This window comes from Ursus americanus, chromosome 8 (genome assembly GCF_024610735.1).
Source record: "Ursus americanus isolate L20-20 chromosome 8, mUrsAme1.1.p, whole genome shotgun sequence".
In the NCBI taxonomy this organism is placed as follows: domain Eukaryota; kingdom Metazoa; phylum Chordata; class Mammalia; order Carnivora; family Ursidae; genus Ursus; species Ursus americanus.
In genome coordinates this window covers 28,039,669-28,054,398 of record NC_142134.1, presented here as the reverse complement: position 1 = coordinate 28,054,398, position 14,730 = coordinate 28,039,669, and the positions used below count along the sequence as shown (strand labels likewise).

At 35.9% G+C, this 14,730-nt stretch overlaps 1 protein-coding gene and 1 non-coding gene across 2 annotated transcripts in view; both read right to left on the bottom strand.

The window, feature by feature from the left end:
- ADAMTS3 (ADAM metallopeptidase with thrombospondin type 1 motif 3) overlaps positions 1-14,730 on the bottom strand; it is a 248,964-nt gene that overhangs the window by 68,284 nt on the left and 165,950 nt on the right. The gene's annotated exons all lie outside the window — the stretch shown is intronic.
- LOC123789884 (U2 spliceosomal RNA) lies at positions 2,826-3,008 on the bottom strand. Its single transcript, XR_015725618.1, has one exon. It is a non-coding gene; the product is annotated as a U2 spliceosomal RNA (small nuclear RNA).

Below are 14,730 nucleotides of genomic sequence, written 5' to 3'. Positions count from 1 at the left end.
CCATTCTCCTGCAAGGTACAGTCCTTCATTTCCATGGTAGGGGACTCTCATCATTGTTGCTTGCCTAGCCCATTCCAATTGTTTCTTGAATAAATTACTGAAAAATTTGGGTATGGGCAGAGTTGTCAGACAAAATACAGTATATTCTGTTACACTCAAATTTCATATAAACAACACTTTTTTAAAATAAACATGTTTCAAATATTGCATGGGATGTGACTTACACTAAAAAGTTATTCAATGTTTATTTGAAATTTAAATTTAAATGAGAATTCTGTATCTTTAATCTGCTAAAACTAGCAAGCATAGGTATGGGGTGGTCTTTCTCCAGGACGTCCACAGAGTTACACGGTTTTATGCCCACCCACCCTCAATTCCCTGCTCCATCCCTGTATACTCAGTTCTGGTATTGGGCATTGACCCAGGGATGGCCAAGTACTATATCCCATTTCCTTGATTCTAGTGATCGGTTAATGGATGGGTAAATGGTCTAAGTCATACCAATTAAACTATGACCTAGGATTATTTTATTTGTAGTTACTAGGAAAGAGAAATTCCCTCTACTAAGCTTGAAACTCGCACAATATAACATGGAAGCTGCTTGGGACTAGGATGAGGATAGTTGTTGGTCTACGTTTAATGCAAGAAGAAGAAAGTGAAGATTAAAATGGAGAGAACAGATTATGCTCTATTGACAACTTTCAGCCACTGAATTCAACCATTCCTGAAACCTTGGTCTTTTCAATTTCATGAGTCAATAAACTACTGCCACCTCATTTTCTCTCTCACGACTTAATTTTTTTCCCTTAAAACAGTTTGATGTTAATTCCTAACAGCCAAAACTAAAAAAACCTTGATAAATAAACCCATCTATACCCTTCCTGCTACAGTCATCAATTGTCTTCATCTTCCTTCCCACTCTTCCTTAATAAATTATTCTTGGGCTATATAGTCCTTTGAAAAGGTTGACATGCTCTCTTTAATCTCCCAAATAAATTATTTTATTCTCTTTATCTCATTGGAAATGAAGGGCTTTTCTACTAGTGACGTGTTTCCTAGTGTGTTTCTTCTATTGTTCTTATTCAGCTAAAACTATAAACTTATCTTTGAAGGACAATAGTTTTTCATTTCCAAATATTATCCCTCTGTACATTGAATAGCATTTTAATTAACATCTCTCCTCTTCTTGACTAAAATATATTCCATCTTACTTCAGGTTTTTGTAGATGACCTCTCCTAAATCCAAGAGTAGAAAAAGGAGTCCCTACACTCAATGTACTAGAGTACATTCTAGCAATCTGACACTGCTAGAAGTTAAAGTTTTCTAGGTAAGCTCAACTGCATAGAAGAGAGAGAGAGAATTCCATTTCACAGCTGCCAATTTCAAACCTCAAATTATGTACATCAGTTGCCTCGTATGTGCTACTTTTAAAGGTAAAGAGATTTCTTCGTTTCAGACTTCCACAGAAACTCTATTTGAGCATAGTAAATTTTTTCCAAAGGCATATGGAATGATTTCATAAAAATTAAACAAATCATTATAGCTAAATTATGAATATTAATACTTGCCATACATTCTTTCCAATAAATATATAAAGAACAGGGCGTGAACCTACACTGTTCTAAGCCCTGGGAAAACAGCAGTGGACCAGGCAGACATGGAGCTTGTCCACACTGAACTTGCATTCTAGTGATATATAAGATGAAGCAGGGTAAGGAGAATAAAACAGGTTGAGGGGAGTAAGAAAGACACGAGGAAGGCACAATTTTGGATAAGGTGTTCCGAAGAAGGTAGAAAATGGACAGTGATCTTATAAAGTGATGGAATGAGCCACATGAATATCAATATTGTATTTGTGGGAGATAAATATATACTTTTAATACCTATATATAGAGTTTTCATTTATATCATAGATCTTTTAGAATGAGGTTGTATGGTGGAATACCAAGAAAATCAGAATAAATTCAGGAATATGGCAGGCAGACTTTCTAAAATGGCCCCCAAAAGATCCATGGAACTTGTGAAAATAACAAGATATCAATCCTATGATTATGTTATATGCACAGCTGACTGTAAGATAAAGGCATATTTCAGGTGGGCCTGATCTAATCTCATAAGTCATTAAAAGTGCAAACCTTTCCCTGACTGGTTGCAGAAGAGAAGGTCAAAAACGTGAACTATGAGAAGGAAAAAAGGAAATAATATACAATTGTTGACTCTGAAGATGGGGGGGGGGAGGGCTTGTGCAAGGACCAGAGAGAGATTTCGAATTGCTGACAATGAGCCCTAGTCAACAACTATTGAGGAAATGGGGACCTCAGTCCCACAACAACAAGAACCTGAATTCTGCCAACAGAGGGAATGAGTTTGGAAGTGGATTCTTTCCTAGAGCCTCCAGACAGGAGTTCAACCTGGCTAGAACCTTGATTTTGGCCTTATGATAGCCAAGCACAGAAATCAGTCCACTCACCTTGGATTCTGATCTACAGAATGTGCGCTAAAAAATGAGTTCTTGGTGATTTGTTATGCAACGATAGAAAAATAACACAAAAAGAACAGAACTCGAGGCCCAGCTCTACTATGCTCCATCTGTAATTATTTGGGAAAGATGCCAAACTTATCTGGGCCTCAGTTTCCTTACCTATAAAATAAATGGGCCGTGCTAGAGGATCACTAAAATCTTCTTGGCTAAATTTCCATAATTAATCATTGGGCCATGATGTCACTATTTTAGATGATTAAAGTTGCTTTCTTGATCATAAATGATTGATCATTCTTATAATTAACTTGTTGTTAAATCCTTGGTCAAGGATATGATTCACAATTAAAACATTTCACATGGAAAAATGTGCTACACTATAAGAAAAACCGCACTATGATATAAATACTTTGTGACGATGTAGAAGTCTAGTAATTTATTACAATAAGACATAAGCTTCTCATTTACCATTTAAACTGGTAAGAACAGATACGACATTCGATCTTAGCCCAAATGCTGAGAAGCGATTCGTTTACCATTTAAATAAAAACACAGAGTGTTCATAAAGTCTGGAGGCATAGAAAAATGTATATAATATCATCAAGGACATCTTCGATTTCTTCCCTGAAAAATAAAGTATTATCTATGTTTCCAGATTTTGTAGACAACCTAAAAAGGTTTAGTAAAGGTGACATTTAGATTATTTAAGTATTTACACATCCACAACACCAACCACAAGTTATCCTAAGTGATTAAAAATTCACCGTATGCCATTTTGTTGTGTTGCAATAAAATTTACTATGCTACCTGCCAACAAATTTTTACCAAAGTTATAAAAACATGGAATTAAAAATGCATATTAACCATAAAATGAAAACACTGAAATGGTCATCTACATTTTTTAATTTGAAGTTGTATGCTCACTTGAATAATACTGATCAAACAGTTTTGACTACATTCCGATGAAAGGTTATTTTTTTAAGCAAACTGTGATTTATTCATACTCCTCAGCAACAAAAAAGAATAAACTATGGATATACAACTATATACAGAAATCAGTAGCATTTCTATACACTAGCAATGAAGTCAAAGAGAAATTTAAAAAACAACACCATTCATAATTACACCAAAAAGAATAAAATACCTAGGAACAAACTTAACCAAAGAGGTGAAAGACCTATACTCTGAAAACTATAAAACACTGATGAAAGAAATTGAAGACGACACCAACAGACGGAAAGATATTCTACACTCATGGATTGGAAGAATTAATATTGTTAAATATTATTTAAATTATATTAAATTATAATAATTGAATTATATTGAATTATAATAATTGAATTATATTGAATTAGTATTGTTAAAATGTCCATATTACCCAAAGCATTCTACAGATTCAATGCCATCCCTATCAAAATACCAACAGCTATTGTCACAGAACTAGAGCAAATCATATTAAAATTCACATGGAACCACAGAGGACCCCAAGTTGCCAAAGCAATCCTGAGAAAGAGAAACAAAGCTGGAGGTATCACAATTCCAGATTTTACGAGCTACTATACTAAGCTGTAGCAAGCAAAACAATATAGTACTGACACAAAAATAGACACATAGATCAATGGAACTGAATAGAGGGCCCAGAAGTAAACCCACACACCCCTGGTCAATTAATCTATGACAGAGGAGGCGAGAATACAGTGGGGAAAATACAGTCTTTATAATAAATGGTGCTGGGAAAACTGGACAGCTACATGTAGAAGAATGAAACTGGACCACACTGTGACACCATTCACAAAAATAAGCTCAAAATGGATTAAAGACCTAAACGTGAGACCTGAAACCATAAAAATCCTAGAATAGAACACAGACAGTAATTTCTCTGACACTGACCCCAGCAACATTTTTCTAGATATGTCTCCTAAAGCAAAGGAACTAAAAGCGAAAACATATTGAGACTTCACCAAAACAAAGTCTTTCCTTAGTGAAGGAAACCACCAGCAGAACAAGAAAACAACCTACTGAATGGGAATTTGCAAATAATATGTCTGAGAAGGGATTAATACCCAAAATATGGAAAGGTTAATTTTATAACCCTATCATATATCATCAATATATTTAAGCCATAGTAATTATTGCAGATTTAAGATAAATTACGACAGAGCAATATTTTCTATCAAATACTATGATTGGAATAGTTTAACTGCCAACCCCAAAATATTATCCACATTAACTTTAAAACATGGCATGTTTTGCAGTCAAAAAAAATTGCTGAGCCATTCCTAAAGTGAATTTCCATTAAAGACAATTATTTGCTAAAATAAAATTATTCTTAGTCTAACAAATAAAATCCACCAGAGGGAAAGAAGTATTGTTATATTTACATTTTACTCATATAAATACACGTCTATAATACATCCTCCCACATAGTCCTGATCATATGAAAGCCAAAAAATCAAGTTTGTTTTTATATCTTCAGTTTTTGTAAACGTATGTAATACAGTTTTAATAGCTGTTTTCATCCATTGTTTTCTAACATTTCTGTCCCTTACGGATCAGTTCTGATTGATTTTTCTCATCTTCGTGGGTTGCACTTTCGTACTCCTTTGCATGCTTGCTAATTTTGATCAGATGTCTGACACAGTGAATCTTACCTTGCTCATTGCTGGTGTATTCCTATTCCCGTAAATATTCTTGAGCTTTATTCTTGGATGCAGTCAAATTACCTGAAAACAGTTTGGTCCTTTCAGGTCTTGCTTTTCAGATAAATCAGAAAGGACCAGAGCAGTGCTCATCTAGAGCTAATTATTCACCCCGACCGAGGGAAGACCTTTCTGTGTGCTCCATCCAATGCTGGGTGAATCGTAAGATGTTCCAGTCCACATAGTTTAAACAAGCACTATTCCCAGCCCCATGCAAGCATGAGCACTGTTACCTCTAATCCCCTCAGGCGGTTCTTTTCCAAAATTTGCAAAATTTCCTCACATATATGTGCTGATTAGGACTTGACTAAATACTAGAGGGGAACCTGTTCAGATCTTCAGAGTTCTACCTCTGCAGAGTTCTCCTGTCGCTTATAGTTCTGTGAACTCTGGTCACCTTCATCTCCCAGACTCTCAGCTCGGGCTTCTCCACTCTGTCTGTCAGGCTCGGCCTGGTTGTCCTTCCCTGAGATTCAGACTAAAAACCCTTTAGGCAGTAAACTGGAGTACTGCTGAGGTTCACTTCATTTGTTTCTCATGTCTTAGGGATCCCTATCCTTCACTGCCCAATACCTGGTATCTTACAAACCGCCGTTTCATATATTTTGTCCATTTCTGGTTGTTTAAAGCAGGAGGGTAAACCAGTCTCTGTTGTTCTATCTTGGCCAAGAGCAGAAGTTCACTTAATTTGGTTTTGCTAAGAACATATGGTAGTTTAGAAACTTGGATTTACAGGCATGTTACTCTGTAACATGACTTAGAATTTTCTACAGCAATTCAGCTTTCCCCAAATAGCTTTCTACACACATTTACTTGGACTTGGGGAAGTTAGGCAGTAGTGAAATGTTCAGTGTAAAAGTCCTGACAACACTCTTAATTTAAAAAAAAAAATCATACTTTCATAAGATATTAAATCTCCTTGAATATGTTCTTACAACATATGATATTATATGCAAAAAAGAGACATTTAAGGTTGAGCAGTCTTTAGGAGATCTCAAAAAATATGCATATTCTGTTCACCTTACTCCTAGAACAATCTGAATTTCTTTGTTCCTTAAAAGCTGGTTGAGCCAAGAGGTACTGTAAATGTGTTTACAGAAAGAAACTTTCTTCCAAGAGTAGTCCCCTCTCAAAAAAAGCTGCTTGTTACTTAACACAAACATGGAGGGAAATAAAAAAATCAAAACCTTAGCAAACACAGGTATCATCTTACAGTCCAAAGAACACAATGTTTGAAATATTCGCTGAAAAGGTTTTGCATGGAGAATTATAAACTAGGTTTTGTAAAGAATTATAAACTAGGGTTTTTTTAAAATCATATGTAGATGAGAGAAAATTGGGGGTGAACTGCAGGAAGTCATGTTTTAGCAGCGAAGGCAAGAAATACATCCTCTAAATCAGGGTTCCCTGTGGGACATTTCCTAAAATCAACAAGGGCTCCAACAAGCGGGATGAAACTGCTCACTCAAAAAAAGAAATCATCTCGTGAAAAGAAAAGTGAGACCTTTATGCATTTTTAATTCAAGAAATCTAAACATTTATACATTCAGCTCAAATCAAGGAATGGCATATTTGATGGGTTAACACAGATGTAGTGAAAACATTTCACCACTGACTGTCATCGAAGTCAATAAATACTGATATTTTCTTCAAGTATCAGATGGGAAATCCAGATAAGTCTGTTTCTATGTGAGTGGGAGCTAATTTCAGCTCAACTCATTCAGTACTTTTGAAGATCTAATGGATTGGTTATACAAAAAGAAGCCTCACAAATGGAAATACTAGGATCACTAACAATTGCCAGCATTCCTTTCTCTGCTCACTCCCTCTTTACTTGATTTCCTTATTCTCCTCCTCACTTGCTTGCACCCATCTATTTCCAAACATTTCTTGAGTACCTTTTTAGCATGGAATCTGACCTAGCTTCTGCGAATAAAAGGTGAATAATCCCAGTGCCTGTCATTGAGGCAGTCACAGTTTAATAGGGAGGAAAGACAGGTAAACAGATGTTTTGATACAAGGTAAGTAAGTATGTAACTGAAGTAGAACCAACTTCCTCTACTAGAAGAAATGTGAGACTATTTCAACAGAGGAGGTGATATGTAAGCTGGATTTTATTTTTTTTTAAAGATTTTATTTATTCAACAGAGATAGAGACAGCCAGCGAGAGAGGGAACACAAGCAGGGGGAGTGGGAGAGGAAGAAGCAGGCTCACAGCAGAAGAGCCTGATGTGGGGCTCGATCCCATCATCGCCGGTATCACGCCCTGAGCCGAAGGCAGACGCTCAACCGCTGTGCCACCCAGGCGCCCCTGAGCTGGATTTTAAAAGACTCGCAGAAGTTAGACATGGGGACAAAGAGGAAGGGCCATTCCAGGCAATGACACACATGCAGAAGACCTGACAAGGACTGACAAATGGGGGGAATAGAACTTCAAAAAGGATGGAAGAAAAATAAGTGAAGACTTGTGTCGAGAGATGTGGTCACTAAGGAGGTGGAAGCAAGATCATGAAGAATCTTAAATAATTTATACACAGGCTTAGAGCTGGGTTTGCTGGGGTGGGGGGTAGTTCTGTATTGTGCCTGTTCTCCTGGCATAAATATTAGTAATGTTTTCTTTCGCTCTCAAATGTGGCCTAGTTTGAACAACCAATCAGGTGGTCAGGTTACTTACAGGTGTCTAGGTATCAGAATGTGATTTTTAGAAGGAGGGCTGAAGCTATACAATTCTCCTTTGTGCACGTATGTTCAACGATAACAGAGGCACTGTAATAACAGGACTTCCATGTTCTGTTGCAGTGATGTTCCCTCCCCGTTGAGCAAACAGGGTGGTGAATAGGATTATGTGGCCGTCAACATCCATTCCAACCTCCTTGCGTTGTCAGCGCCTGCAGAGGTCAATGTGCTTGCCCCAATGTGCTTGCAGTGAGGATTCCTGGTGAGCATTTGGTTATGCCAACCTGAGTGAGTTTTGAAATCAGGAGTGGCGAATGTGGTTGGGGAGACATTGTAGGACTGGGGTACTCTGTAGAAGCTTGCTACGTCTAGTTGTGGGCTGTGTGGAGGCTGCGAGGAAAGCGCAGAGCAGCAGTGCCTGTTGTAACCTTCGGAGAAGTCTTCATTCTTGGAGTCAACAGGTCTGGCGGCAGCTCGCTCGTTCCCCCCTTCCCTGGCCTGAGCTGCAAGAGCAGCAGCCCGGGTGGGCCACTAGGCTATATCATTCTAAGAACAAGTCCAGGAGCTCAAGCCTAGCGGCCACTCCTTCAATCATTCCAACAATTTAATGCACACTTAATTCTTTATATTAAATCGTTTCATGCTTAAAATAGCTAGTGTGGTTTCAATTTCCTGGAACTGAACCTTGACATATATATGGTAAGTTATTTAACAAAACTGGGCCTCAAATCCACAGCCATGTAATGAGAGGGCTGGCCTACTCAGCGATCTGCAAGATCTCTCCTACCTCTAGAATTCGCTTCTGTGATTCTATAATTGTGTCAAGTTTGCCGAATACCTCCCTCCATTTTTCCTCTCCTGCAGCCCTGAGAAACTGCTTCCAATCTGGCCTCTAGCTTACATTTCCATATAACTATTTCACTAAGATCACTATTAATAAACTTTTAGTAGTCAGAAAATACACCAAAAGCCATAGGATGTGTACAAGACAGCCACTCATCCATTTAACAAATATTTATTGAGCTCCTAATCATGCCAGGTGCTCCTAAGTAATATTTTATAAACTCCTTGACCTAGTCCAAGCATTTGTTTAGACAAAACATTCCTGAAAGTATATTTTGTCTTTGTCTTGTTTGCAATTTAATAATAACTGTCACTCCCCAACCTCTAGATATCCCCTCTCCGCCCGTCTTCATTCCGGGCTTCAGTCAGGCTATTGCCTCTTTATAGAAACTGACCTGAGTCAAATAAGGATTTCTTTTTCCTTCTCTCTATACCAGTGTCTCCATTTCCAGCCCATTTTGCTTTCCTTAATAGGGTGAATCATCACACATTCTCTTCACTGATGTGGTTTTTCAACTTCACATTTTATTCTTCTCACTCTTAGTTTCCCATGTCTCTTCAGATGGTCCTTTGCTGGATCCTGTGCTCCTCACCACCTGGCTGAGAATCACCCAAGGCCCTTTGCTTTCATATTCCTTCAGACAGATCATTCAGTCATCGAATTTTAATACCTTTTTAACCTTAAGTTGCATATCCTGAGTTACAGAACATTTCTACGTTGCTGTTCCAATGTCTTCTCACTATAATTATTCTCAAAGCATTAACTTCTCTCAACATGACAATCCTTCAACAATCTTCTCGTATTTCCTCTCCAGGAAATCAAAACTCTGACGTCATTTTTACTTTGCTTGCCTCATCAGGCCATTCCCAAGTTCTGGTAATTCTTGTTACACATTATTCTTAGATTTGCCATTCTGCATCCAGTATCATACCCCAGGTTCCGTATTGGACTCTGTCTTCTCGTTCCCTATTTTCTGTCTCCACCGATCCTATGTTCGGCCACTTAAATGATCTCCTTTAAATGCTATCACAAAAGCTTTGGTAGTGCAAATTTTCTTTCCTCATTAAATCTAAATCTTTTGTCAGTGGCCAAATGTTTCACTATACTTAAACTACATATCATTTATTGTAGTCTGGTTTCATTTTTTTCTTTAGAAGAGTTAATCTAATTGTCATTTCACAGTCTACTCATTTCTGCCCTTTTACTTATTTCATTAGCCTAGAATGTTGTCCACCTAACTAAACAGTATCACAAAAAATCCTTAAAAGAATTGACCTAAGTGTTTCCTATTCAAGGATCATCTCATGTGACTCTAATCAATATATTAAGCAATCCTAGAGGACTTCCTATTAATGTTTGTAATGTTTGTAATTAAAGCCAAAACTTAAAAAAAGTGTTGAAGGGTAAATTCATGTGCTATTGCTCAATGAATACCAGAGTAAGTCCTTGGTAGAGCAAAGAATAGTCACAGATAATAAACTCACCACAGCATATAACTTCATGTAACAGCAAACCTGAAAGCTAGATATGTACTGCATAATATTTGTTATAATACAGTTGTACTCACATGAGCATATGACATATGAGAGTTATTTCACCTTTATCCTATTTACTTTGGAACTCTTTTTTATATTGATTTCATGGTACTGTAGACAGAGGGAAATAAATAAATATTCTTGAATGCAGAAAGCTTTTGTGATTAAAAAAATCTGATAATGATTGCATCCATTTTTTCAAAAATGGGGAAATATGCTAAAAAGTAGTCCAATGAGCCTGGACACATGAAGAGACCAATAAATGTTTGTTAAATAAATGAGTGAGTAAGACTGCAGGTGAATTTAAAGAAAATGGGGATAGAAACAGATCATAACCTATTGGTGTACATAAAGTGGAAGAATGGAAAAAAATATAATAACTAATTGTTACTGAGATTTCTGACAGTACTAGAAATGATAACACCAAAGAAAAACTGGAGACAAGTTATCTATCCAGAAGTAGGTACACAATTAAATAAATTCTGTCTTATAATACACACTATAATATATACATATATAATATTATAGTTCATGTACATATCTATCTGTAACATAGTTAATCCTCATTATTCATGGGTCTTTCTATTTGTGAATTTGCTTATTCAATAAAAGTTGTTGGTAATCCCAAGGTCAATACTGGCAGTGCTTTCTCAGTCATCTGTGAACATGCACAGAGTAGCAAAAAAAATTCAATAAAGCAAGAAAATAAAATTAAAAAACAATTATGATTTATATGGGAGAAAAAAATGTGTCACTATTTCCAGAGGACATGATTGTGTTTCTAGAAATTCAAAAGAATCTGCAGATCAACTATTAGAATTAATGAATGAATTAAGCAAGTCACTGAATACAAAGCCAAAAAAAAAATCACTTGAATTTTATATATTAACAGCAAAGGATAAGAAATAAAATTTATCAACAAATAAAAGCAATACCATTTAAAAGAGTATAAAAAATCAAAGTCTTAGGAAAATTGAGCTAAGATATGCTAGATCTCTACACTGAGAACTATAAACATTACTTAAAGACAGTGAGCCACAGAGTTGGAGAAAATATTTGCAACACATATCTGACAAAATAGTCACATCCAGAACATGTAAGTACTCCTACGAAACAATAATAAGATAGACATTCAATTTTTAAAAGTGTCCCTAATCTTGCACTTCACAAAAATATCAGTCTAATAGCCAATAGGTGTATATAAAGGTTCTCAACATTTTTAGACATCAGGAAAAACAAATTAAAGCCAGATAAAACATACCTGCTACAATAACTAAAACTGGAAAATAAAACTTGACAATCCCAAGCATTGGATAGGATTTGATCAACCGGACCCTCACACACTGCAGGTGGGAATATCTATTGGTATAGTAGTTTGTAAACCATTTGGCATCATCTACTGAAGTTGAATACATGCACACCCTAAGAACAGCAATTCTACTCCTATGTAAAAACTAAACAGAAATGAGTGTATATGAGTGCCCACCGTAATACACGTGCAAGGATATACATAGCTACTTATAATAGCTAACACTAGAAAATAGATTGGATGAATAAATAATGGTAAATGTGTATGATGGCATAGAATAGAGCAATAAAAGAGAACAAATTGCCACAGCATGCAGCAACATGGATTAACCTCGTGGATATAATGTTAAGTTAAAGAGACCAAAGAAAAAAGAATAAATACCGTATGACTCAATTTATATTATATATATTAATTTCATGAAAAAGCCAAAATACACTATGTTGATAGAATTCAGAATGGTGATTACCTCTGATGGATACTGAATTAGAAGATGGTATAAGGTAAGCTTTTGGGATGGTAGAAATGTTCCACAACTTGTAAGGGTTAAATTTGTAAAAATTAATTGAGCTGAAAACTTAAGATTTGTGAATGTTACTGTATGTAGATTATAGATCAAGACAAAACTACAAAACATAAAGATTTAAATGTAAATCTCTTCTATCATATATTAATGCCTTGTTTGACACAAGCATAGAAATATGCAACTTGGGAGAACATCATAAAAATCCCTGAAGGATATAATAGAGCAATCTAAATTGATGCAAAATAATTTATGCAAGAGCAGCAAAAGACCTCCCACAAAGACTGGCTTCTTTCCTCCCAAAAAAGTGACTTGATAACAAAACACTTCAAATCAAGCCACAAAGTGTAATTCCTAGGGGGTGGAATGTCTGGTGAACGTTAGCCTAGTAGAGTACACAGGACGTCTGCCAGAGTTTTGTCACAGAATGCCTACGAGATCATTCTTCATAAGGTCTCCCCTCCATACTCCTGACATGATATAAACTACTTTGGTATTTATGTATGCTGGACACTTCTTCAGTATACTTTATAGGTTTTTAAATAAAACCAGCTGGCACTTTAGATACCCTTGAGGGGGGGGGAAAGGTTTCTCTGTAGCACACTTGTGTGCATTAGAATCCCCTAATTCTTGGGTCTCCACCCAGATATTTTCCTGCAGTCAGTCTGCAATGGACCTTAGAATCTGCATTTCAAGAAGCACTCCAGGACCCTCTGAGTCAAGTGGTTTGGGTTACCCGTTTGTGGTATACTGCTCTATACTACTGTATCAACTATTTAATTTCAGTTCACTTGTTTATTTTAAAAATATAGTGTCTTTGCTCTACGGGATCTTAGTTTGGATGACAGAACTTAATACAATAAGCGACAAACTATATATGTGCTTATCTTTCAAATATATCATAAATCTCTTATCTGCTATTTAGATTTTATCTTTCTCAGTCACATAAGTGTAACAACATTAACTTATTAAATAATCCAAGAAGGAAAATAACTGAAGTAATGCTTTTCCATATTAATTAATAATTATTATATGCATAGAATGATTTTTCACCATATAAGCCTAATAATTTTTTATTAGAGTAAGAGAGGTAACTCAGACTTGGACCAGAGGTATCTGAATCTGCTAACACATAAATTCAGGGTTAATGGAACTCAACCATTTAAAAGACCAATGTGCACTGTTAAAATATAGAGGAGAAATTATAACGTGAATTTACCTGCTCTGATTGAAAGACAGAGGTGCGAGGCTTTCCAAAGGAAACAAAAAGAAAAGAAAAAAACAAAACAAGAAAAAAATAAAGAAAAATTCGACAAAGACTGAAGAGACTAGACAGGAATAAATAACCTGCAATTTAAATTGGAATGACTAGATGAAAATCAGAACATTCAGGTTGTTTTAAGTGAGAGAACAAAATGTCCCAGGACCACATACCTGCAGAGAACATGGTGGAAAGTAGAAGTAACGACATTCAACAAAATTAATGTTTACCGCTGGAAAAATAATTTCTTAAATAAGCAACTAAGAGAAAACATAACAAAATAAAATAGTGAACCAGATTAATATTATATATATTATGAGTCTTGGAAAATGCCCTTGACTTTTTTTGCTTCTGCCCCAATATGAAAGGGAGATGCCAGCCATGAGACATACCCTGGACCTCAAGGTATTATTGTGCAAATAATGAATGAAGATTAGGAATTGTTTTGAGTTTCTCAAGATATAGCATATACTTATTCAGACTACTGTGTTTTTATATATACTAATTAAATTATATGAGTTACTATTTTAATAACATTTAGTATCATGAGCAGGAAAACATCAACAAATGCTATAGTGAAAATCTCCTCTGGGGAAAAGGCCATATGAAAAAATATATATACGTAATTGTTAAATCTTTCAGTGAAAGAACACAATTACTTCCCCCCCACCCACCGAACCCCACACTGATACTGGACACCATTTGAATTTGAAGGTGCTAGAAACACTAAGCCCTTGCTTGGTTGAATAATAACATTACTGAGGCTATCCCAGCAATGCTGACAAAATACATACTGCCTACCAAGCACTTAAAATGCTAAATGAATGAATACATCCCAATTATTAGTAATTCTATCAATGTTCATACACGTCAGCACTTGACTATAACAAACACATTATCAATGAATTATCATCACGGGTAAAAACGAAACAGTCTTTTAGCTTTGAGAAGCTCCCAAACTTAGGAAGCCACACTGAAAGACAGTATTATCATCATTAGGATTAATTTGTATGTAATTAATACCTACTTTTTATTATAGAATTGTAAGGAGAATTATTCTAAGGGGAGGAGTATAGAAAAATGGAGAAAATCATTATCCCAACTTCCAATGTGGAAAAGGCAATTGCATCTTGCTGATCTCACTGGGTTATTTACATTGGATGATGACAGTCCTGATTTTTCCAATCCCTTTTTCACAGGCGTAAGACTATATAGATATATGTAGGTAGTCACTCTGACTACCTTGATGGCCTTTTATTTATCCCTGTATCGTTCATGTGCATGATGTGATCTTATGACAATGCCTTATACTATCAGTGGATTTTCTTCCCTTGAATTCCCTACTCCCTGACAGTGACCAATAGTGTAATCATGAGGTAGCTTAAATCAAGCAATGCTGTAGCTTG